Source organism: Chiloscyllium plagiosum, unplaced genomic scaffold (genome assembly GCF_037043375.1).
Source record: "Chiloscyllium plagiosum isolate Xiang-an unplaced genomic scaffold, Cpla_swu_hap1 HiC_scaffold_53X, whole genome shotgun sequence".
Lineage (NCBI taxonomy): Eukaryota > Metazoa > Chordata > Chondrichthyes > Orectolobiformes > Hemiscylliidae > Chiloscyllium > Chiloscyllium plagiosum.
In genome coordinates this window covers 17,804,541-17,831,260 of record NW_028270191.1, presented here as the reverse complement: position 1 = coordinate 17,831,260, position 26,720 = coordinate 17,804,541, and the positions used below count along the sequence as shown (strand labels likewise).

Below are 26,720 nucleotides of genomic sequence, written 5' to 3'. Positions count from 1 at the left end.
GAGATGGGGGGGGGGAAGAGAGATGGGGGGGGGGGAAGAGAGATGGGGGGGGGGGAAGAGAGATGGGGGGGGGGGAAGAGAGATGGGGGGGGGGAAGAGAGATGGGGGGGGGGAAGAGAGATGGGGGGGGGGAAGAGAGATGGGGGGGGGGGAAGAGAGATGGGGGGGGGAAGAGAGATGGGGGGGGGAAGAGAGATGGGGGGGGAAAGAGAGATGGGGGGGGGAAGAGAGATGGGGGGGGGAAGAGAGATGGGGGGGGGAAGAGAGATGGGGGGGGGAAGAGAGATGGGGGGGGGAAGAGAGATGGGGGGGGGAAGAGAGATGGGGGGGGAAGAGAGATGGGGGGGAAGAGAGATGGGGGGGGGAAGAGAGATGGGGGGGAAAGAGATGGGGGGGGAAAAGAGATGGGGGGGGGAAAAAGAGGGGGAGAGAGAGTGAACTCTCCTCTTGATTGTGTCAGAGGGGAGGTGAGGGGACTGACTCTGGACCAGCTGCCCACATCCAGTGTGCTCTGAGGGGAAGGATTAAGGAAGGAAGTAAAAAAGAAAGAAAACCAACCACCACCAAACCAGCACCTCTCAACATTTAAATGGTGGCACTGGTGATCACTGAAACCTCCATCAACATTCTGAAGGTTACCATTGAACAGGAACTCAATTCGACCAGTCATATAAGTAAAATAATTTCAGGAGCAGGTCAGAGGCTGGGAATCCTCATCTTCTGACTCATGTACACCACCTACAAGGCACAAACATTCACTCCCTCTAAAACCAATTTGTTTTATTCATTGAAGGCATGAGGATGTTGCTGGCTCGGCCAGCATTTATTACCAATCCCTGAGGGCAGTTAAAACTCAACCCCATTGCTGTGGGCCTCGAGACACACCTCGTCCATACCAGGTAAGAATGGCAGATTTCCTTCCCTAAAAGGACATTAGTGAACAGATGGGTTTTTCCTGATAATTGACAATGAATTCACAGTCGTCATTAAACTCTTACTTCCAGATTTTTATTGAATTCAAATTCTGCCATGATGGTATTCGAACCTAGGTCCCCAGAACATTAACTGGGTCTCTAGATTAACAGTCCAGCGATAAAACCACTTGGCCATCGTCTCCCCTCTTGCTCAATAGCAGCAGTGTGCACTATTCACATGATGCACTGCAGAAACTCACCAAACAGCACCTTCTAAACCCATGACCACTACCATCTAGAAGGATGAAGGCAGCAAATACAGGGGAAAACCACCATCAAGATCCCCTCCAGGTCAGTCACTACCCTCATTTGGTAATATATCGCCATTCCTTCAGTGCCGTTAGGTTAAAACCTGGAAGTCTCTCCCTCACGGCATTGTGGATATACCTACACCAAATGGATTGGAGTGATTCCAGGAGGCAGTTTACCACAGCTGCTGCTCATGGGCAACTAGGGATGGGTAATAAATCTAAAAATTCCTGATGAAGGGCTTTTGCCCGAAACGTCAATTTTTCCTGCTCCTCAGATGCTGCCTGACCTGCTGTGCTTTTCCAGCACCACTCTAATCTAGACAATAAATATTCACAGCCAGCGAGCAACACAAACATCACACACATTACTATTAAAAAAAGTGTGATTAAAAAGGCAAATGGAATGTTGGTATTTAATATCAAGGGGAAACTGTACAGATGTGCTGCCATATTTATGCAGGACCTTAGTGAGATCGCATCTGGAGTTTTTGCCTTCTTATTTAATGAGGGTTATAATAGCATTAGAAGCAGTTCAGAGAAGGTTCACTCAACTGACACTGAAATAGAATGGTTATTTGATGAGAAAATATGGAACAAGTTGGGTCTACATTGCAGTTTAGAAGAATAAGGGGTGACTTTATTGAAACAAAGAGCTTGAGGGAACTTGACAGAGTAGCTGTTTCTCAATGTGGACAAGTCTAGAAGTAGGGGATAGTTTAAAATTAGTGGTCTCCCATTTTAGACAAAAGGTGAGGAGCTTCATCTCCCCCTCAATGGGCCATTAGTTCTTGGTGTTCTCTTCCCGAGAGAGCAGCAGAGGCTCAGTTATTAAATGTATTAAAAGCAGAGTTACAATAATGATCAACATTGATTATGAGTGACAGGCACGAAATTGGAGTTGAGCCCTGAATTAGGTCAGTCAGGATTATACTGAACAGTTGAACAGGCTCAAAGGGCCAAATAACCTATGCCTGCAGCCAATACTTGTATTTACATTTAGGTTCAAAACAAAAACTAATACTATTTTACAAATAAGTCTACCATGGGGCACGGTGGCTCAGAGGTTAGAACTGCTACCTCACAGCTCCAGGAACCCAGGTTTGATTCCACCCTCAGGAGACTTTTTGTGGGGAATTTGCACATTTTCCCAGGGTTTGTGGGGCTTTCGGCCAGATTCTCTGTTTTCTCTCACAGTCTGAAGTGTGGTAAGGTGAATTGGCCATGCTAACTTGTCCTGTCATGTCGACCGGATGTGCAGGCTAGGTGGATTAGGGGGTTAGCAATGGGGAATGCAGGATTACAGGGATAGGGTGGCGGGGGTAAGATCTGGATGGGATGCTCTTCGGAGGGTCAGTGTGGACTTGATGGGCTGAATAACCTGCTTCTACACCGTAGGGATTCTATTTTATAGTTCTAAAACATTATCACCACTGTGACATCAACTGCAGGATTTATTTTTTTAAATTTGGGTTTCTGACTTTTGGGTTAGTAATTAGTGAAGTTAATTACTAATTTGCAAGTATTTCTGTAACTATTTTCTTTTAAAAACCAAGGAAGTCCGGCTTTAAAGCGTATGGGTTTTATGCACTACTAATGGGCTTTTGCTTATTTAGATGGATTTGCGACCCAGTGTGGCAAATAATGGGGCCACGAGGTTTGTTAGAGTTCTGGAACTTGATTTTTGTTTTAAGCTCAATGGAAAAGTCTATACCTTAGAGAGGAAGACTTTTGACTGAATTGGGCAGCCCTGTTACGTTTTTGATTCTTGAGAGCACTTTCCTACGACACCATACTGTTTCAAAGGTTACCCAGGAGTGAAGAGTTAGTATTAATCCTAAAAACAGATATGTGGGAGGTAAGACCCTGAAGAGGTTACTTAAAGCTGAGTACATTTAAACAAGTATATAATAGCTTCAGGAAGGAACTATCTGTAGTTCCAGTCGACAAGCTGAAGTCACAAGCTATTCGGTACTACAAAGTTACGAGGCTCTGCTATTGCATGCTTTATAACAGTCTCTAACATTTTCCCAATAATAATCATTAAGTTAATTTGCCTGTATTTACTGATTTTTCTTAAAAATAAAAGTGTTAGTCTGGCAGTGTTCATTCTTCTGGGACTTTTCCAGAATTTAAGGATTCTTGGAAGATTACTACCAGTACATCCGCTCTCCATAGCCATTACTTTTAAAATCCTCAGAGGCAACCTAAGATTCAATGGATTTATCAGCCCTATCCCAATTAATTTCCCTGGTACATTTTATCTTGTGATCATTATCATATTCATTTCCTCCTCTCCCAATTTATTCTTTGTTCTACGGTATAACTCCTGCTCGGGGGCCTGGAGATTACTCCCACCAGCGTATTCTTCCCCTTGTTATTTCTTAGATCCACCATATTGATTCTACACCTTCTGATCCTTGATAGTTTCTTGCCATTGCACTTATCCCATCTAGTACTGGAGCTACCGCACCACACTTCCCTTCCTTCCTGTCCTTTTCAAAAGTCACATACCTTGGAATAGTTCCCAGCTTTGATCTCTTTGTAATCATATCCATGAATGTCTATTTGTGCGGTTAGCTTATTTATTTTCTTCCCAATACTACGTGCATTGTAGTAAAGAGCCATTCATTTTGCTTGTTTATCCCCCTCCTTGAACTTATTTACTGCTTTTGACAGCTAGTGCCAAAATTGGGAAAGCTGTCTCAGAGACTAGTCAAGTAACAGCCTGACATAGTCACACACATGGAATCATACCTGAGAAACAATATCCCATTACCATCACCATCCCTGGATGTGTTCTGGGGACACTACCACTGTCCTACGTGAGCCCCATCAAGCCACAGAATCAATCCTGGTTCAATGAGCAGCACATGCCCAGTGACACCCAGTTTGGATTCCACAAGGGCCACTCAGCTCCTGACCTGATTACAGCCTTGGTTCAAGCATGGACAAAATAAAAACTGAATTCCAGAGGGGAGGGGAGAGTGACTGCCCTTGACACCACAGCCGCATTTAACCAAGTGTTGCATCAGAGAGCCCTAGCAAAACTGGAGACACTGGGGATCACGGCGAAAATTCTCTCTGCTGGTTAGAGTCATACCTGGTACATAAAATGGCAGTTGTGGTCGTTGGAAGTCAGTTATCTCAGCTCCACTACAGCAATGCAGAAGTTACTCAGAATAGTACCTTCAGCCCCACTATCTTCAGCTGCTTCATTAAAGACCTTCCTCCAGTAGGATCAGAGGTGGGTTGTTTACCACTGGCAGTACAATGTTCAGCATCATTCACAACTCAGAGTCAAGAGTGTAGTGCTGGAAAAGCACATCAGGTCAGGCAGCATCCGAGGAACAGGAGAATCAAAGTTTTGGGCATAAGCTCTTCATCAGGAATGAGGCTTGTGGGTCAGGGCTGAGGTTTGGGGGAAGATAGCTGAGAAAGCGATAGGTGGATGAAGGTGAGGGAGAAGACGATAGGTCGGGGGGGGGGGGGGAGAAAGAGAGAAAGTGTGATAGATGGGTCCAGAGAGCGGTGCAGAGTTGAAGGCTTGGGACTGAGATAATGTGGGGGGGGGGGGGGGAGGGGAAATGAGGAAGCTGTTGAAATCCACATTTATCCCAAGGCAGAATATGAGGCGTTCCTCCTCCAGGCGTCGGGTGGTAACAGTTTGGCGGTGGAGGCGGCCCAGACCTGCATGACCTTGACAGAGTTGGAGGTGGCATTGAAGTGTTCTCTGAAACGATCTGCAAAATGGCGTCCAGTCTCCCCGATATACAGGAGACCACACTGGGTGCAACGGATGCAGTAGATGACATTGGGAGAAGTACAGGCAAATTTCTGACTGATGTGAAATGATCCCTTGGGGCCTTGTACAGAGGGGAGGGGAGTGGTGTGGGCACAGGTTTTGCACTTCCTATGGTGGCAGGGAAAGGTACTAGGAGTGGGGGGGTGGGCTGGTGGGGGGTGTGGACCTGATAAGGGAGTCACGGAGTGAATGGTCTTTTCGGAACGCTGATAGGGGTGGGGAGGAAAATATCTCTGGTGGTGGGGTCCGTTTGGAAGTGGCGGAGGTGGTGGAAGTGGCAGAGGATGATGCGTTGTATGCGGAGGTTGGTGGGGTGAAAGGTGAGGACAAGGGGAGGGGTTCAGTTGGGAGGGGTGGGATTCAAGGACGGTGGCGCGTGAAGTGGAGGAAATGCACTGGAGGACATCGTCAACCACGTGGGAAGGGAAGTTGTGATTGTGGAAGGAGGTGGCCATCTGGGACTTTGAGGTGGAATTGATCATCCTGGGAACAGATGTGGCGGAGGTGGAGGATTTGGGAATAAGGGATGGTAATTTTACAGGAGGTAGGATGGGAGGTGTAGTCTAGGTAGCTGTGCGAGTCAGTAGTATATGCCTGTGGTTAGTCAGTTGCCAGAGACGGTGATGGAGGGGTGCAGGAAGGGGAGGGAGGTTTCCAAGTTGGTCCAGGTGAATTTGAGGTCAGGGTGGAAGGTGTTGGTAAATTTGACGAACTGTTCAACCTCCTCGTGGGAGCACAAGATGGTGCCAATACAGTCATCGATGTAGCAGAGGAACAGGTGGGGGTGTGGTGCTGGCGAAACTGTGGAAGATGGATTGTTCCTCATAACTGACAGAGGCAGGTGTAGCTGGGTCCCATGTGGGTGCCATAGCTACCCCTTTGGTTCGGAGGAAGTGGGAAGATTAGAAGAAGAAAGGTGCCACTCCTAGCACCTTTCCCTGCCACCATAGGAAGTGCAAAATCTACATCCACACCACTCCCCTCACCTCCAACCAAGGCCCCAAGGGAGCCTTCCACATCCATCAGAAATTTACCTGTACCTCTACCAATGTCATCTACTGCATCCGTTGCACCCAGTGTGGTCTCCTCTATATCGGGGAGACAGGATGCCTTCTTGCGGATCGTTTCAGAGACATCTCTGGGACACCCGCACCCACAAACCCCACGGCCCCGTGGCTGAACGCTTCAACTCCCCCTCCCACTCCATCACGAACATGCAGGCCGGGGCCTCCTCCACCACCAAACCATTACCACCCTAGAGGAAGAATGCCTTATATTCCGCCTTGGGATCTTGCAAACACATGGGATAAATGCAGATTTCAACAGTTTTCTCATTTCCCCTCCCCCAACATTATCCCAGTCCCAAGCCTCCAACTCTGCACTGCCCCCCCCCCCGACCTATTATTATCTTCTCCCTCACCTTCATCCACCTATTGCTTTCTCAGCTATTTTCCCCCAAAGCCCACCACTTCCCATTTACCCCTCAGCCCCGACCCACATGTCTCATTCCTGATGAAGGGTTTATGCCCGAAACGTCAATTCTCCTGCTCCTCAGATGCTGCCTGACCTGTTGTGTTTTTCCAGCACTACACTCTTCGCTCTGAGCTCCAGCATCTGCAGTCCTCACTTTCTCCATCATTCACAACTCAATCATAGAGCTGTACCTCATGAAAACAGACCCTTCGGTACAACTCACCCAAGCCAACCAATTAATCTAGTCCCATATCCTTCTAAACCCTTCCTATTCATATACCATCCAGGTGCCTTTTAAATGTTGTAATTGTACCAGCCTCCACCACTTCCTCTGGCAGCTTTCCGTAGATGCACCACCCTCTGCGTGAAATGGTTGCTACTTAGGTCCCTTTTAAACCTTATCTCTCTCATCTTAAACCTATGCCATCTAGTTTTGGACTCCCCCCACACCCTGGGGAAAAGACCTTGTCTATTTACCCTATCCATGCCCCTCAAGATTTTATAAACTTGTACAAAGATCACCCCTCAAGCTCTGATGCTCCAGGGAAAACATCCCCAGCCTATTCACCTCTCCCTATAGTTCAAATCCTCCAACCCTGGCAACATCCTTGTAAATCTTTTCTGAACCCTTTCAAGTTTCACAACATCATTCAGACAGCAGGGAGACCAGAACTGAACACAACATTCCAAAAGTGGCCGAACCAATATCCTGTACAGATGCAACATGACCTCCCAAACTCCTATACTCAATTCTCTGACCAACAAAGGTAAACATAACAAATGAATTCTTCACTATCCTGTCTACCTACAACTCTACTTTCAAGGAACTATGAACCTGCATTCCAAGGTCTCTTTGTTCAGCAACAATCTCCAAGCCCTTACCATTAAGGTGTACAAGTCCTGTCCTGATTTGACTTTCCAAAATGCAGCACCTCTACACTGAACTCCATCTGCCAGTGCTCGGCACATCAGCCTCTCTGATCAAGGTCCTGTTGTAATCGGAGGTAACTTTCTTCATTGTCCGCCACACCATCTGCCAACTTATTAACCAGGCCTCCTATGTTCACATCCAAGTCATTTATATAAATGACAAAAAGCAGTGGACCCAGCACCGATCCTTGTGGCATTCCACTGGTCACAGACCTCCAGTCTGAAACTCAACTCTCAAGCACCACCCTCAGATACTAAAGCAGTCCATATTCAAGTTCAACAACATCTGGATAATATTCAGGCTTAGGCTTACAATTGACAAACATTCGCACCACACAAATGTCAGGCAATCTAATCACTGTCCCTTGACATTCAATGGTGTTACCATCAGAATTCCCCAACATCCTTGGGGGCGGGGTTTACCATTGAGCAGAAAATCAACTGGACTAGCCATGTAAATAGAGTGGCTACAAGACACGGCTAGAAATACTGCAGCGAATAACTCCCCTCCCGACTCCGCAAAGCCTGTCCACCATTTACTACGCACAAGTCAGGAGTGGGATGGAATGCTCCCTATTTGCCTCGATGATAATACTCAAGAAGCTTGACAGCATCCAGGAGGAAGCAGTCCACTTCACTGGCATCACAACCACTTCCTCCATCATCGACACTCAGTAGCACCAGTGTGTACCATCCAGAAGATGCACTGCAGAAATTCAGCAAGGATCCTTCAATAGCACCTTCCAAACCCATGACTACTTCCATCTGGAAGGGCAAGGACAGTAGATGCATGGGAACACCATCACTTGCAAGCTCCCCTCCAAGCACTAACCATCCTAAGTGCAGTTCCTTCAGTCTCATTGGCTCAAAATCCTTGAATATCCTCAACAGCATTGTAGGTCTACCTACAGCACATGGACTGCAGTGGCTCAGGGAGGCAGCTCACTAACACCTTAAATTGCAAATAGGGACAAGCAATAAATGCTGGCCCAGCCCGTGATGCCCATGTCCCAAGTGAATATGAAAAAAAACTTAAAATTATATTCATTATGTAACAGATAAATCAAGAAGTTTCCAAAACCAAACATTTTCATTGCATATGTGGGACGAAACTGGTTGCACTGGTGGAAGCACCAAAAACCAAAAGGACACCAATGTAATGTGATGGACAAAAGTAGTAATGGTGAAATTGTGCAGTGAATCACTTGGATCTGGAATTGAACGCCGGAGTGTGGTGGAAGCAGATTTTAAAAGGGAACTTTGAAAAGGAATCTGAAAAGAAAACAGTTGCAGGGCTGAGGAGAAGTGCAATTTGATGAATTGCTCTTGCAGAAAACAAGCCAAATGGGTTTCTTCTGTGCACCCACGCCCTCCACCTCCTCCATGATTTTCGCTTCCCCGGTCCCCAATGCCTTATCTTCACCATGGACATCCAGTCCCTGTACACCTCCATTCCCCATCACGAAGGACTTAAAGCCCTCCACTTCTTCCTTTCCCGCCGTACCAACCAGTACCCTTCTATTGACACCCTCCTTCGACTGATTGAACTGGTCCTCACCCTGAACAACTCCTCTTTCCAATGCTCCCACTTCCTCCAAACCAAAGGAGTAACCATGGGCACCTGCATGGGCCCCAGCTATGCCTGCCTCTTCGTAGGATATGTGGAACAGTCCACCTTCCGCAGCTACACTGGCACCACCCCCCCACCTTTTCCTCCGCTACATCGATGACTGTATCGGCGCTGGAGGTTGAACAGTTCATCCACTTTACCAACACCTTCCACCATGACCTCAAATTCATCTGGACCGTCTCAGACTCCTCCCTCCCCTTCCGAGACCTTTCCATTTCTATCTCGGGTGACCGAATCGACACAGACATTTACTATAAACCGACCGACTCCCACAGCTACCTAGACTACACCTCCTCCCACCCTGCCCCCTGTAAAAACGCCATCCCATATTCCCAATTCCTTCGTCTCCATCGCATCTGCTCCCAGGAGGACCAGTTCCAAAACCGTACAACCCAGATGGCCTCCTTCTTCAAGGACCGCAATTTCCAGCCAGACGTAGTCGACGATGCCCTCCACCGCATCTCTTCCACTTCCCGCTCCTCCGCCCTTGAGCCCTGCCCCTCCAACCACCACCAGGACAGAACCCCACTGGTCCTCACCTACCACCCCACCAACCTCCATGTACAACGTATCATTCGCCGTCATTTCCGCCACCTCCAAACGGACCCCACCACCAGGGATATATTTCCCTCCCCTCCCCTATCAGCGTTCCGAAAAGACCACTCCCTCCATGACTCCCTCGTCAGGTCCACACCCCCCACCAATCCAACCTCCACTCCCAGCACGTTCCCCTGCAACCGCAAGAAATGCAAAACTTGCGCCCACACCTCCCCCTTACTTCCCTCCAAGGCCCCAAGGGACACTTCCATATCCGCCACAAATTCACCTGCACCTCCACACACATCATCTATTGCATCCGCTGCACCCGATGTGGCCTCCTCTATATTGGGGAGACAGGCCACCTACTTGCGGAGCGTTTCAGAGAACACCTCTGGGACACCCGGACCAACCAACCACCCCATAGCCCAACACTTTAACTCCCCCTCCCACTCCACCAAGGACATGCAGGTCCTTGGACTCCTCCATCGCCAGACCATGGCAACACGACGGTTGGAGGAAGAGCGCCTCATCTTCTGCCTGGGAACCCTCCAACCACAAGGGATGAACTCAGATTTCTCCAGTTTCCTCATTTCCCCTCCCCCCACCTTGTCTCAGTCAAATCCCTCGAACTCAGCACCGCCTTCCTAACCTGCACTCTTCTTCCTGACCTCTCTGCCCCCACCCCCACTCCGGCCTATCACCCTCACCTTGACCTCCCTCCACCTATCGCATTTCCAACGCCCCTCCCCCAAGTCCTTCCTCCCTACCTTTTATCTTAGCCTGCTGGACACACTTTCCTCATTCCTGAAGAAGGGCTTATGCCCGAAACGTCGATTCTCCTGTTCCTTGGATGCTGCCTGACCTGCTGCGCTTTTCCAGCAACACATTTTCAGCTTCTTCTATGCTTTATCATTCTACAATAAATAAATTCTCCATGTATATAGTTATAATGGAAATTGCAAGTAAACTTACTATATTGGTAATCACACCTCATCACCTATCGAGATGCCCTTGCACAGCGCTAACAGGAGGGTGTAACTGCAGTTTGCTTGCTTCCTTCCTCTTTTTGGCTTTTCCCATATTACATGGGGTTACCTCAAATGTGGTTGATCACCCTTTATATGATCCATCATTTTTGGATTTGGGATAGGAGTTGGAATTAGTGGTTGAGTGTGGAGTTTGTGCTGATTACTGACATTTCCAAAAGCTAACTGTCTTGAATGCATCCAAATTTTCCTTCAGTGTCACACAAGCAACTGGAAGTGCTCAAACAGGTGGAAGCTGCCTGTAGGTCTTAAGATGAGTTTGCGCAGGTGACAGCATGTGGATGAGGAAGAAAGGGGCCAAGGATCGCAGAGCTAGAAAGAGGAATAATTGCTGGAGATGGTCTGGCTACATCATGATAGGCCAAAGTATAATCCAGCAAGAGAAATCCCATTGAAACTTGTTCCACAGTGGAGACAGTGGCATTGTGCTAATACAGTGAACGAGTAATTCAGGAGGTCAAGTCCAACTGGTAGAATATAAATTCCACTAATAAATTCAGCCAGTTTAGTTCAATAAACACCCTTTAAAGGAAATCTGCCCTTTTTTGGTTTGGCCTACATGAGACTATAAACCAACAGCAACATGGTCAACTCCAAAATATTTGGGAGTGGGGTTTAAGATACTGGCCCTGCCAGTAATGTCCTCATCCTGTGAACAATTTTAAAAATGACTGAACTGCATAATAACAGAGGATTTGGAAGATGATGGGATGGTCGAACCTATCAAAGGCTGCAGAGAAGTCAAGCAGGGTAAAGAATCACAGACAATGCTATTTGTTTCCAAAACTGTTCCATTTCTGTGGAATTCAAACATGGATTCATTGTAAAGGTGGGTGCAGATTTGGGAAGCAATTCATTTAAAGTCTATAAGGAGAAGAAAGGGAGGCTTGGCCTTAAAAGTCAACATTTAGTTTGGCTCAGAACTAAGATTTTAACCTAATAGCCTTCCATCATAGAGACTTACTTTCTCCTTCACTTCTGCATTCAGTTGTTTGGGCCCCACACTCAAATTCCCCTCCATAAACCCCTCTGCCACTGCACCTCCCTGTCCTCAAGATTATCCATAAAGCTCAGATCTTATTCACCCTTTCCCTCTACCCAGCAATTTGTATGCTGTTTTAAACCAACAGCACCATAGCCAATATTTCTACATTAAAAACACAATGTGAATGCCAGCAATGGTCTTTAAAATCTTATTCAACCTTCAACTTCACTGATGTTCCTAATTCCCTTGCTTACATATGCAAATAGCACCAATGTACTTGCTGAAAAAGATGGGCACAAATGGCGCAGGGCTGCAAAATGTGTTCCAATAGAACCATTTACATAATGAAATCCCACTGTACAACAGATGAATCGACTGAAGTGCATAACATTTTTCTAAAAGCTAGTTTCATTGGGATCAGGAATTTTAGTTAAAATGAAAGGTAATAGCTTGCAAGTCTGTACTTGATAGTCCATTGAATCATTGTGCTTTTTTTTGAATTGTTCAAAAAATGATGAGGCTTCTCGAATGTTTCTGGGTAAAATGCAGTAGTACAGAGTTTTCAGATGCAGAAAATGTTTTTTTGGAAGGAGTGGGGGAGGAAAACCTTTTATGCATGAATGAGGAGCTTTTTACAATGGGAATGAATGGGAAATGTTTTGGATCACTGGAATTCTATACAATGAGTGTGCAAGGCAAGTGCTTTGCTCCACTGGATTTCCACACTTTGATCAAGTTTCACTGACATCAACTGTATGCCATTAGTATACTAAACACAAAATTAGAATCATAGCATCCTTACCGGCCATTCGGCCGATTGAGTCCATACCAGTCCTCTGAACAGCATCAGACTCGGTCTCAGACTCAGACCCATCCCATCTCTGTAACCCTGCATCCCCCATAGCTAATCAACCTAGCCTGCACATCCCTGGACACGGTAGGCAATTTGGTATGGCCAATCCATCTAACCTGCATACCTTTGGACCGTGAGAGGATACGGAGCATCAGAAGGAAACCCACGCAGATATGGGGAGAATGTGCACTAGTATGTCTGAAAGTTTCTAACAAAATTACATGCATTAATGGCATAAATCTTATTTGTTCCCCTACCAGAGTCAAAGTATGGCATTTTTAAAAACAGCTGTGCTGTTGTACCATTGCCCAAGAGTCAGAAAGTCTAACAATGTCATGATAATCATTTGGAAAATCATTTTTCATTGTTTCCTTCAAAGGAAACATCAAGAGTAATAGAATTGAAAATACTGGAAATACTTTGTGGATCAAGTAGTAGTGGAGAAATGAAGTACAATGATGTAAGGAGGTCAGCCATATGGACCTCATAGAATGAGTTCCCCAATTGTGGCTGATACCCCAGTTCAATCAGGGAGTGCTGGCTGACAAATATAAACAGAAGTACTCTCAGCGCTGTCACCCCGGGCAGGCTGTCCCAGAGGTGGCCAGAAGGTACGAAGGGCAGTTAGGGAAACTGGAAGATGGGTAGGGCTGTTGTCCTGGAGGTTGGGGAAGCAGGACAGGCTGTCCTAGAGGTGGTCGAAAGGTGTGTCAGGGCGGACAGAGAGCTGAAGGAGCATGGGATGGACCGAGAGCAGGAAGGGGCGTAGGGGCGCAAGGGCGGGCTGCCTTAGAGTGGCCGGAAGGTGGGAGGGACAGGGGGCTTGCTGGGGGTCAGTATTATGTTAGATTAGATTAGATTAGCTTAGTGTGGAAACAGGTTCTTCAGCCCAACAAGTCCACACCGACCCGCCGAAGTGCAACCCACCCAGACCCATTCTCCTACATTTACCCCTTCACCTAACACTACGGGCAATTTAGCATGGTCAATTCACCTAACCTGCATATTTTTGGACTTTTTTAATGTAATTAGACTGTCTTATATGTCATTATTACTGTTTTGTAATGATGAAAACTGGAATTTGAGGTTTGTCCTCATTTCCCTGAAAACTGGTTGAACAGTGGAGTTTGGGGCCTGGCTTTGCTGCTCCTCTCCCTCGTAAAATTGCTGTTTCTCTGTATACAGCTGTTAACGTTAATTGTTTTGTAAACTGTGAATTGATTACTAAAATAAAAAAAGAAATACTAGACCATCTTGTGGTGCAATGGTAACGTCCCTACCCCGACACAGAGAGACCCGGGTTCAAGTCCCACCTGCTCCAGGAGGTGTGAGATTACATCTCTGAACAGATTGGATTAGAAAAATACATTAAATTTTTGGGAGGTTGTGGTTTAATGGTAATATCACTGGACAAGTAATCCTGAAACCTGGTTTAAAAAAGTAGCTCAGTGGCGAGCACTACTGCCTCATAGCACCAGGGATTCAGGTTTGATTCCTGCCTTGGCTGACTGTGCAAACTCTGTGTAGACATTCTCCCAGCGTCCACATGGGTTTTCTCCAGGTGCTCCAGCTTCCTCTCAGTCCAACAATGGACTTCTATTAGGATTTTGTGGCATTATGGTAGTGTCCCTACCTCTGAGCCAGTAGACCTGGGTTCAAGGCCTACTTGCTTTAGAGATGTGTACTAACATTTCTGAACAGGTTGGTTAGAAAATAAATAAACAGGAGTGTCAGAGGTTCTGTTCACTCAGAGCAGACTCTGAGGGAGCTGGATCAGTGGCAATGATTCTCCACGGGTAAATAAAGGGTGGCTTAGTGAAGGGATACTGGCCTCTGTGGAGTTATTTCAGTGGCAACGTGAGAAAAAAGTACTTCCTGAAGAAATGTACTCGCAACAGTCATTTTTGAGTTGGGGTAAGCATTTCTGATATTATGCTGTTATTTGGGAAGCTTGACTTGTTCAATCCTGCTGAAGACTGGGCCCAGTATGTAGAAATAATGCATTAATTTTTCTAGGGCAAAAGACATTTGGGTAGATGAAAACCAACAAGCAATTCTCCTGACAGTTTGTGGCCCCCTAGCGTTTTCGGTTATTAGGTGTCTAATGTTTCCTGAGATACCAGATGTTAAAACCTGTGAAGAGTTGATGGATTTAGTTAAGGAGTATTGTGACCCCAAGCTTCCTCTAATTCAGAGATCAACTTTACTTGGCACTTAGAGAACAGAGGAATCTACGTCGGTACTTTTGACTAGGTTAAGATGACTGGCAGAGGTTTGTGACTCTGGTTTAACCCTGACAAAGAAGCTTAGAGACCATGTGGTATGTGGGATTAATGATGCAGCCATGCAAAAAGCACGTACTAACTGAAGCCCAACTGGACTTCAAACAGGCACTGCAACTGACTTTATCAATAGAAAATGCAGCAAGTGGAGTAGATCAGCTGCAATGATATCCTGATAGAAAGTGGACACCCTCGCCAGTCCAACTGAGCTTGGGGAATACCACTGGAGTGGAGGCAATTCCATAGCCTCACATATCCTGAACAGAGGGACTCTAGGCCAACCCTCAGCAAAACCCCAAATCAAAGCTACGCCTTGGCCAAAACAGTTAACATTTTCTTCAGGGTCTAGGCCAGCAAGTCATTGTAGTTGCTGCGGTATGCAGACTCAAGACAGCAAAGGAGGCCCACCAGACCTAAATTGAGTAAGAGAACTCATAGGCCAGTATCCAGGAAAGTGTACACCCTGGAAAGCCCACCTACATCTGGTTTAGAACAGTGAAATTGCTTCGCAACATCCAAATCAGAGCAAATCAAAATAAACAGCTGGTTAAATGGTCACCCAGTTCTAATTGAGGTTGATACTGGTGAGGCCATTCCAGTGATTGCAGAACCAGTCTTGAACAAAATTCACTCTGTAACTCCAACCCTTTTCTTTACGCAAGACCACAGCTGGACTGAACCTACATCGGGGAACCTTCACAGATAAAAGGGTACAACTTCAGTTCCAGTCTCTTATGAAAATCAGCGGGTTCAGTTACCTCCGATTCTGCTAAAAGGGTTGGGTCGAAGTTTAATGGGGTGAAATTGGTTGAGAAAGACTCCCCTCAACTGGCTCAATAGTTTTTGATTAGATAGTGGCTGCCAGAATGAAGCCTAAATTGAACAACTCAGAATTTGTTTCAGGAAGGTCTAGGAACTATTAAAGCAACCAAGGTCACCTTGTAGGTTGACCTGGAAGCAATTCAGGTCAACGCCCTTCCAGTACCATTTGCCAGATGGGCAAAAATAGAAGTAGATATCAGGAGGCTGGAAAGTGAAGGAATCACCAGACCAGTCCAGTCTGCATAACAGGCAGCACCGGTTGTACTGATGGTGAAGTCAGACGGGTTGGTTCACCTTTGTGGGGATTTTAAACAAACAGTAAACAGCTTTTTGCTGCTGGATAAATACCCAATCCTTTGCATAGAGGATTTAAAAGTAGAGCTGACAGGGGGCTGTCCTTTACAAAGCTGGACATGAGCCATGCGTACTTGCAGTTGTGGTTAGATGAGGGTTCATCTAAGTATGCTACAATTAAGGGTACCATAAGGGTTTGTACTGATATGAGACTGCCATTTGGAATACTACCTGTAAAATGGGTGTTACAGGCCACCCAAGTGACGTACTTGGGCTACAGAGTTGACAAGACCAGATTATACACATTGATTGCCCTCACTTCATCTTCCAAACGTGCCCTGGCTCCAAAGGTTGTAGTGGAGAAGAGACCGTTTCTTGGATTGGCGAACTGTAAGAGAAAGTTCATGGATAGCCTGGCTTCCATCCGGACACCTTTGCATTAACTCCTTAAAAAAAAAGGGTCAGCCTTGGAAATGGTCACGTAGCCAAACGATAGCTGTTTCTTCACTTCTCTGAAGGCTATCATCCTCAAAAGGTACGGACATACTATGATCCCGAGTGAGATTTAGTATTAACATGCAATGCCTCCTTGTAAGGCATTGGTGTAGTATTAGCTCATTGGTGGCCCAATGGGGAGGAACACCCAATAACATATACATCCAGGAGTTTGGCTAATGCAGAGCGTACATACACCTAGATACAGGAGGAACATTTGGCCGACGCAAGGTCAGGTCCAGCAACATATAATGTTTGGGTAGGTGCGACACTCCTGAACAAGCACGTGGAAAAGTGCACTCTCAAAAGGTGTGGGGACATAACACGCCTAGCTCCTCGACTGCCTTTCCAACTGCTGCAGAACCTATCCGTCAAGCGTTGAAGATACCTCTGAATCAGAGATGGACACAGCGGATATTGCCATCTTGATGCCTTTGCTGCCTGAAGAGAAGAATGCTCCAGGTGCAAGAGATGAGCTACTGTGCATTACACATCGCCTGTATCAGAAGCGGAGTTAGAGGAACCCGACCCGGTGTTAAAACAGCCCAGGAGGAGCCACACTTAACAAAATAAAACAGAACCAGCCTATATCCTCGGACTCGGAGGAAGAGGAATCTGGTGATTATAATGAGGTCAGCCAGGTGGACCTGATAAGAGTTCCTGAGGGAGCTGGATCAGAGACAAGGGTTCCCCACATCAGTAAAGGGTGATTTGGTGAGGGGAAACTGGCCTCTGTGGAGTTATTTCATGCAGGGTTAACATTTCAGGTCAAATGGTCTTTACGGTTGAAGCTTGAAAGGACAGAGACAGGACTGTAATTTTTTCCCTTCTCAGGCAATCCTTAGGTATCAAGAATGACTTGCCTGTACTCCTATTTGCAGGATTCAGAGATGGTTACTCAGACCAACGTGCAATCCGCTGACTCTGCCGTTTGAAGGGAAGCTGGTGCTTGAAGAGTTATGGACACATTCGGCTATTCGTGTGCGCTCAGATTCCTCATATCTACACGTTTCCAAAGTCTCTTGATGTGTTTGGTGCCTTCCCAAATGTACCTTCTCTATTTTGGTTGGTCAAACATCACAGACTCCCGTGCACCAGTAGCAATGTTTGACCTCTTCAGGGTTGTTTTAAGGTCATCATGAAAACACTTCCTCTTTCCTGCTGGGGCAGAGTTGCAAGTAAAACAGTTGTCTTGGGGATTTTGTCAGACATATAACTGCATGTCCCACCTTTCTTCAGTCAGCCTGAGGCACTGGAGGCAATGAGGTGGTTTGTTATCTGTCTGCCTTCATCAAGAGGCGGCCCCTAGGATATGGGCAATGGCCCACATTTTCCTGGGTCTCAAATAGAGCTCTGAATTGATTGGAGGGTTGTGTCACACTGTGGAAGGTGATTGGAAGACCACCTTAGTTCACCAAGAGTTTAGTGGAAGTCCCATTGTCAACTGCTTCTCCAAACCTTATGAGAAAATGAGCCGGTGCTTAGCATGCATTCAAGCATCATCTGCACACTGAAGTTCGATAACCTCTGTCAGAGTAACTCATTTTTAGATTGTCCCATCTGTTCTGTCGATTCCCTCCAGCAAACTGGACACAGACATAGAGTTTAAAAGTGCAGTATTGCAGCGAGGAAATTGAAAATAGGATTGGTATATGACAGAACCTTGTTTGACTCAGTCTTCAGTTGAAGATCACTGCTTGCATGTCATCACAAAGTAGACTGGTGATGTCAAATTTCCAAGGCAGCCAAACCTTTGCTGTTGGCAAAGTCAAAGGCTTTTGTGAGGTATTAAAAAAAGGCCATGTATAATGCTCGGTGCTGCTCCTTGCACACTTTTTAAATTTGCTGCAGTGAAGACATCGTTTTTAAAAATCAAATTAAGAACTAAGTCATTAAAAGAGAGATGCTGGGCCAGAATGATGATTCCTGCATGATGTGGGAGCTGGTGGACCCCACTGTGGTTCAGAGTGACCACACCTGTAGCAAATGTTGGCCCAGACTTGATGAGCTGGAGTCTGAGCTTCAAACACTGCGACACATTAGGCAGGGGGCAAAAGATTTATATGAACATTGTTTGTTTCAGGAGGCAATCACATCACTTAGAATAAACTACCTCAAATTCAGTCAGAGACAGGAGGGTGTGACTACCAGTGAGGGAGGTAGAGATATCCAGGAAGTAGTGCTGAAGGAGCTTGACTAACAGGTTTGAGATTCTTGCTCCCTGTGCGGATGAGATTGGAGGCTGTGGGAAGATGAGCAAATTAACCATCGCACCACAGTGCAGGGAGCCAATAGGTTGGTTGAGGCGAAGTGAAGAGACATGTACTTGTGATCAGGGAGACGATACTCAGGGGAAGAGACACTGTTCTATTTGGCCAGGATCAAGAATCCCAAAGGCTGTGTTCCCTGGGTTCAGGATGTCTCACCTGGAGCAGGAGAAGAAAGATCCAGTTGTCGTGGTTTCTGTAGGTAGAGAGAGGAAAGAGGTTCTGCTGACGGAATATGAGCAGCTAAATTAAAAATCAGAACTGAAAAAGGTAATAATCTCTAGATTACTACCAGAGTCACGAGAAAATTGGCACAGGGTCAACAAGATTGAAGAGGTAAGCGCATGGCTGAAAGATTAGTGTGGGAGAAACAGTTCACATGCATGGGACATTGGCACCAGTACCAGGGAAAGGAAGAATCTGTTCTAACGGAAAGGGCTTCACCTGAATCATGCTGGGGCCAGAGTCCTGGAAAATTTCATAACTAGGGCTGTAGGTAGGGTGCAAAACTAAATAGTGCAGTAGGGGGTTCTGTTGCATGGAAAATGTTAAAGGGGGCAGTACAGAGGTTTTTAAAGTTTCCAGAACAAGTAATAGGATAGAGTATGGAAAGGATCAGGAATCTAACTTCAGGCACAGAAGGTCAGGGGACAACTATGAGAAGGTGGGCAGTCAACACAGGACTGAGATGTTGTACTTAAATGCACGCAGTGTACAAAACAGGGTAAATGAAATGAACTTTGTTGCACAGACTGAAATTAGCAGGTACAATGTTGTGGATATTACAGAGACATGGCTGCTTGGGGATCAGGGCTGGGAATTAAAATTATCCAAGGCTACACATCCTATCAAAAGGACTAGGAGATGGGTAGAGGGAGTGGGATTGCATTGTTAGAAAGAAACAAAATTAAATCGATAGCCAGAAGTGATGTCAAGTTGGAAGGCGTAGAATCGGCGTGGGTGGAGTTGAGGAACCGCAAAGGAAAACAAAGACCCTGATGGGAGTTGTGTGCAGGCCTCCGAGCAGTAATCAGGATGTGGGGAAGAAAATAAACCAGGGGATAGAAAAGGCCTATATGAAAGATACTATTACAATACTCATAGGGGACTTCAACCTCCAGGTGGACTGGGAATATCCAGTTGATAGCAGATCTCATGAAACAGAATTTGTGGAATGTCTACGAGATAGTCTTTTGGAGCAGTTTGTGGTACAGCCCACGAAGGAACAGGCAATTCTGGATTTAGTGATGTGAAATGAGGTAGACTTGATTAGGGAGCTTAAGTTGAAGGAACCCCTATGGGGCCATGATCATAATATGATGAATTCACCCTGCAATTTGAGAGGGAGAAGCTGAAATCAGATGGAACACTATTACAATTGAGTACAGGTACAGTAATTACAGAGGCAAGAGGGAGGAGCTGGCCAGAGGAGATTGGAAGGGGAGCCCAACAGGGAAGACGGTGGAGCAGCAATGGCAGGAGTTTCTGGGGGTAATTCAGGAGGCAGAGCAGAAATTCATCAAAGAAGAAACATTAAGGGGAGGATAAGGCAACCATGCTTGGCAAGGGAAGTCAAGAAAAATATAAGAGCAAAACAAAAGCATTGAATGTGGTGAAGATTAGTGAGAGAGTTCAAAAGGAAATAGCCGACGAGACTGTCACCAATGCCTCTACAATCCATCAGGAATCACTGAAGTCAGGAAAGGTCCCAGAGAATGGGAAAATGGCTAATGTAAGACCCCTGTTTAAGAAGGGAGGGAAGCAGAAGACCAGCTTACGACAGTTGACCTAGGACACCATCCTATAGAAATGTCCTGAAGTTGACATCCCAATCAAATGGGTCAATAGCTGAAAAATGGCAGATGAAGCTCAATCTGGATAAATGCAAGGTACTGCATTTTGGTACAACAAACAGGGTAGGGCTTACACAATTAATGGTAGGGCCTTGGGTGGTGGTGTAGAACAGAGGGACCTAGGGGCGCAGGTACATAATTCTTTAAAGTTTGCATCACATATAGACAGGGTGGTTAAGGCAGCGTTTGGCATGCTTGCCTTTATTGCTCAGTCCTTTGAGTATAGAAGTTGGGACGTTATGTTGGAGGTTGTACAAGACATTGGTGAGGCCTCTTCTGGAAATACTATGCCCAGTTCTGGTTGCCCAGTTATAGGAAGTACATTATTAATCTCAAGAGGGTTCACAAGAGATTTACCAGAATGTTGCTGGGTATGGAAGGTTTGAGTTATAAAGAAAGGCTGGATCGGCCGTGACTTTTTTCCCCCCCACTGGAGCGCAAGAGGTTGAGAGATGACCTGATAGAAGTTTATTAAATAATGAGGAGGGATAGATAGAGTTAATGGTAGTTGTCTTTTCCCTAGGATGGGAAATTTCAAGGCTGGGGGGCATTTTTTAAAGATGAGAGGAGAGAGATTTTAAAAAAAAAGACACAAAAGGAAATGTTTTACACAGAGGGTGGTTCGCGTGCGGAATGAACTTCTTGAGGAAGCGGTGGATGTGGGTCCAATTACAATGTTTAAAAGACATTTGGATGGATACATGAACAGGAAAGGTTTGGAGGGATATGGGCCAGGATCAGGCCGGTGGGACAAGTTTAGTTTGGGATTATGTTCAGCATGGACTAAAGGGTCTGTTTCCATGCTGTATGACTCTCCAAGATGACTGACCAACAACCACAACCATGTTCCTATGTGGCAGGTATGACTTCAACCAACAAACATTTGTAGAAGTGAAAGTGAATTAAACAGAACAAAAAGCAAATATTTCAGATGTTGTAAAGTCTGAAAATAAATTATGTTGTTGAAAGCACTTAACAACATTTCAGGTCAATGACTTTTAAAGAAAGTATTCTCACATTCTACAGAAGATGATAAGATGAGGCAATTAATACGTTAAAAACACTGCTTACATTAATGCAGTAAATTTTAATCATGATTACTGAGTTCTCCTTTCTGTTTACAGAAACAAATACAGTATATATTAAATTTGTATGTGGACAGTAAATGCCTACAGCCATATTTGTTGTGAAAATTGCCCATGTAAATTTACCACATAATAATTATTCCTCATCACCAAAAGGAGATGCTGCAGTGATGGGAGCTACTGCATTACAAAACTTATCAACATGTGGTCATAGATGATTCAGGGAATACCTAAATAATGATAAAATATATACTTTTAAAATGTGTGTGTGTCTAGGTGAAATTAGCCTCCCCAACACACAACAAATACATGTGGCTTCAATTTACAGATTAAAAATGTACATCAGAATAACCAGAGCAACAGAAACCAATAGAAAATAAATTTGTTAGCAGCACATTGGAGTTCAAATACAACATGTACACCTCACAGTACCAATCCAATACAGATACATAAGCAGTGTTCAATTAGCATATGTAATTTTCACATAATCCTTCAGTAACCCTGGATTTAAGTCATTAAAACAGTATGCGATCCCCTTGGCAATAGGGCTATCAATGCAGCATATGGTCAAATTGTTGCTTCTACACACATTGCAGTCAACTAGCTCTTGGTACTGGTCTCGGCACAAATGTAAACTTGTCAGTCCTTGAACTAAATTAAGCAGAAACCAACCTTAACCACACCTGGAATAATCCTTCCCTTCACTGCTGTCAAATTTGAACAAATACACTCAACCCTAACATTTGAGGAAGCACTACTTTTTTTTCCAAATTTTCTTCTCAGAAAATGAGCATCACAGTCAAGAACATCCATAACTGCTCTTGAGAAGTTGGTGTCAAAGAAGGTGCCTTCTTCAAACTTCATTACCTCTACCAGATGGACTGCCATGTCACAGTGATGTTAGGGAAGGAGTTCCAGGATTCTGACACAGCAGTGAAGAAATGGTGATATAGTTTCAAGTTAAGATGGTGAGAGACTTTGAAAATTCTTTGATAGGATACGACTATCGCTGACAAGGTCAGAATTTGTTTCCCATCCTGAATTACTCTTCAATGGTTAGCGAGCCTAAGGGTTACATGTAACCAGACCAGATAAGGAAGGCAGAATTCCTTCCCTCAAAACAGATAGACAACAAATGGCCACTATTACAGAGAATTTTCAATTTAAATTCAGCTAGTTGCCATAGTAGGATTTGAAGCCATGTCCCCAGAACATTAGTTTAAGTTTTTAAGACTACTAATCCAGTGATATTACGATTAGGTCAACATCTCCCCCTGAATTGGAGAGGGCTTTACAAACGGTGTTCCCATGTAGCTGCCGCCTTTGTTCTTCTAGATGTTCGAAGTTTCAGATTTACAAAATGCTGACAAAGAAGTCTATAGTTGCTGGAGTACATTGTGTAGATGCTGTACACGGTGGGTCAGTGTTGGAGGAAGTGAACGTTTAAGGGCGACAATCAAGCTGGCCACTTTGTGCTGGATTTTTCTTCTAACCTGCTCTTGCAGTCACAATATTTATCGAGCTAGGCCAGTTAAGTTTCTGGTCAATGGTCACCCCTCAGGATCTTAGTAGTGGGGGCTTCTGCAATGATAATACTATTGAAGTTAAAAGGAGAAAAGGTTACATTCTCTTCTGTTGAAAAAGTCATTCCCTAGCATTTGTATGGTGTGAATGTTGCTCATCATGTCTCAGATCAAAGCCAAATGTTATTCAGGTTTTGATGAGTGCAGCCATGGACAGCTTTGGTATTTGACAAGTTATGAATAACACTAAACATTATGCAAGCATCAGCAAAATCCCCACCTCTTAGCTCATCATGGAGGAAGGTCTATGGGTGCAGCAGATGAGGATGGTTAGGCTTAGGACACGACCCTGAAAAACTTCTGTAACAATGTCCTGGAACATAGATGATCAGCTTCAAACTACCATCTTCCAATCAGTAGAGTTTTCAACCACCTCCTACTAATTCCCATTGACTTCAATGGTGCCAAGGCTCGTTAATGCCACGTGAGGTCATTGCTCTCTAAGTACAGTAGATAGCACTGATGACAACACCTTCCATAACTTTAGTGACGATCAAGAGTCATCCAATGAGTTGTAAACTGGCCAAATTGCATTTGTTCTGCTTTTTGCAGACAGGACATACCTGGGCAATTTTCCATATTGTTGGGTAGCTATCTGTTCTGCAGTTGTATTGGAACAGCTTGACTACTGATGTAGCCAGTTCTGAATCACAAGTCTTCAGTACTACAGCCAGGATGTTGTCAAGGCTGATAGTGTTTGCTATATCTCATATCCTCAGCCATTTTATATCACATGCACAACATACAGATATCAGAAAGCAACCAATTTACTTGGTAAAGAAGCAAAATACTTCAGGAAAAAGACAAAAACATTTTACACCCATGTTTCCAAAAATGACAGTGAAATTTGCCAACGCTTAAAGGGAGACTTTACAACACATCAATGCAAAAGAAAGTTTAGGGACATAACCCAACACTGCTAAAGTAGCCATTCTGTATGATTCTTGAAACAGTTAACAAATGCTCACTGCAGCATTATACAAGGTCATGTCAAATTGCTCAGTCTCAGGTCATTGTGTCTACACAGGTAGCTTACTGAAGCTTTGCACTTTTTTTCAAATTTCTGAAAACAACTATAAAGAATATTATATCTAGCACCATGTCAATACTTTCCAATAGTTAAAATAATATGCATTTATTTTGAACCTAAGAGGTTTTTTTTTCCGTACACCAGCAACCTTACTTTGTTCAAATATTCATGCTCTGGGGTTTGGACAAGTGAAAGTTATTTAACAGTCAGAAGGAAAAACAACTCTTATTTGTTTCCACAGTCAATAGTGAATTACATAGTGGCCCTGGCAGAGTCTGGAAGTCTTCGTACCTCGGCAAGAGTTTATGATGGAGATAGGTGGACCATTTTTAATAAACCTATACTTGAACTCTCATACTTTTAACTCAACTATTTAATCGCATAAAACTTTGAGGGTTTGAAGACAAATAATTTGCGAACAGCCCTGCCTCAGTCAGTACTTGATAATCAGTCACAATCGACAGAATATGCTTAAAAGCTCATTCTTACAACTTCTACTATTGCATGCTACAATAATAGTATTTAACTAATGTTCAATTATCAAAATAATAAAAAACTGTTTAGTCATCAGGCAAGCATAACCATATTTCAGGAAAATAAGGTTCATTATAATTATATTTATTCATTATCTTATTACTTCTACATAAAAATTAGAGGACTGCATTGTCATTGCTTCCCACTACTCTAACTGCATACAAATGCTGGGCATATAATGCAGTTGCAGTATGCAAGAGACATCTTCACACAATGTATTCACAATTACCCTGGATATTTGGGGATTTATTTTTTGCACTGGTATGACCAGTACACAGACCTATAATCCCATACTTTTGTTCGCATTCTGCAGATAATATTATCACTATTTAGGATGTGGGTGTATAATCGCTCATGTTACATTTACGTATTACATTTCCCACTCCGTTCGACAATGGATTTTAAAATTGAATTCCAACAGGCGAGGAATGTGGTGTCACACAAAAGGCCTCATTCCAGACATTTTGAATACGGAGGACTAAAATACGTGCGTGAAGCATCAAACGCCACAAATAGCTTCACCAGATGGATTTAGGTGCACTTTGAACAGAATAAACAGAGATCACACTGTCGCTGAGTTTAACTTCTCGAGTGATTGGGGGTTGGGGAGAAGAGGAGACAAGAGAGAATCTTCATGACTAACAGCACACCTGCAACACTCAATAGCTCTAGGACTCAGAACCATAATATAGGACATCAGTAGTCTCCTCAGAGGGATTCCCTGACTGCAATATAACATCTTTAATCCCACGAGAGCCAAATCCTCACTTTCTACCAAATTAGATTCACATTCCCTTGATTAAGAACCTATTGCAAACTCACACTTAACTGCGCCAACCGTCCCGCCCCTTGGATGATCGATAGCGTGGCCGTCCAATCAGTGAGCGCAAATTCCCCAGAGGCACCAATGATCACGAAGGAGAGGCAAGACTTCCGGTAGCAGGTGCGGTTGACTGAGAAAAGGAGACAAACGTCTCGAAAAGCGGGCAGCTTTAACATTGCATTTCTCGTTTTATATTTTTACAGTAAAAACGCAGAAAACAAAGCAAACAAAGTTTGCTGAATTTGTTCCCGAAGCAGGTAGATTTGCAAAACAAACACTCCCACCCTCCTCCCTCAGAAGATAATAGTGAATAAATGTTAGGCCGCGGGTTCGTTCGCTTGACAGCGCGACGCGGACCGACATTTTATGTACCGTTTGATTTCGTGTTTAAACACTCGCTTCAGAACTGAATAAAAGCCGGTTTTTACCTCAAAAATTAGCGTTTACAGATACAGCAGCATTACCTCCGCTCGGCTTCGAGCAATTGAATTCCAGTCAGCGAACAACTTCCGCCATAACTTCCGAGCAACAGGGAAGCGAGCAGAACGACAAAAAAAATTCATAACACTACCAGGGCGAGTAGCCAAACTCCACCGAATCAATTCATACCGAGAGCAAGGGTAACAAGCAGATCGCTGATACACTGATCGACATTGACACTAACGCTAGCGATTGGAAGCCTGAAGAAAATCAAATTAGATCTTGTCTGACTTACAAAAACAGACAAATTTTTTTTTGCAAAAAATTTCACTGCAACGTCCATTCATATTAACGGAAACATTAAAGTGAACACTACATTCTTTGCCAAAATTACAGGCCAATTGCCAAATAAAACGCAAAATTAGTCAGGCAGCAGCCAATGGAGAGAGAGTAAGCTAACGCTTTGAGTTTAAATGACTCTTCATCAGAGCTGTAATGAAGAGTAATCTCGACTCAAAACGTTAGCTTGCTCTCTCTCCACGGATGCTGCATAACCCGCTGTGATCTCCAGCATTTCTTGTTTACAATCCAGATTTCAGCATCTGGAGTAGTTTGCTTCGAAAACGCAAAATTAATTGTATTCAGATATAAGTGCGTGTAGTATTGGAAAGTGAGGATTCAGTGATTTACACTATTCCCCAAAATGTGGACAAGATGAGAATTATTTCAAAACAAAAACAAGATGGTA

At 44.6% G+C, this 26,720-nt stretch overlaps 1 protein-coding gene across 7 annotated transcripts in view; it reads right to left on the bottom strand.

Moving 5' to 3' along the window:
• Positions 1–26,275, bottom strand: part of ikzf4 (IKAROS family zinc finger 4) — a 267,594-nt gene extending 241,319 nt beyond the window's left edge. For 3 of the 7 annotated variants that reach the window (XM_087985438.1, XM_087985439.1, XM_087985436.1), the window contains exon 1: positions 25,981–26,275. The gene's annotated coding sequence lies outside the window, so the exon portion shown is untranslated. Of the gene's footprint in view, positions 1–25,551; positions 25,683–25,980 lie in introns of all 7 variants that reach the window. The other 4 variants (XM_087985435.1, XM_087985437.1, XM_087985440.1 and 1 more) reach the window with 4 other exon arrangements.
• Between the last annotated feature and the right edge of the window lie 445 nt (positions 26,276–26,720).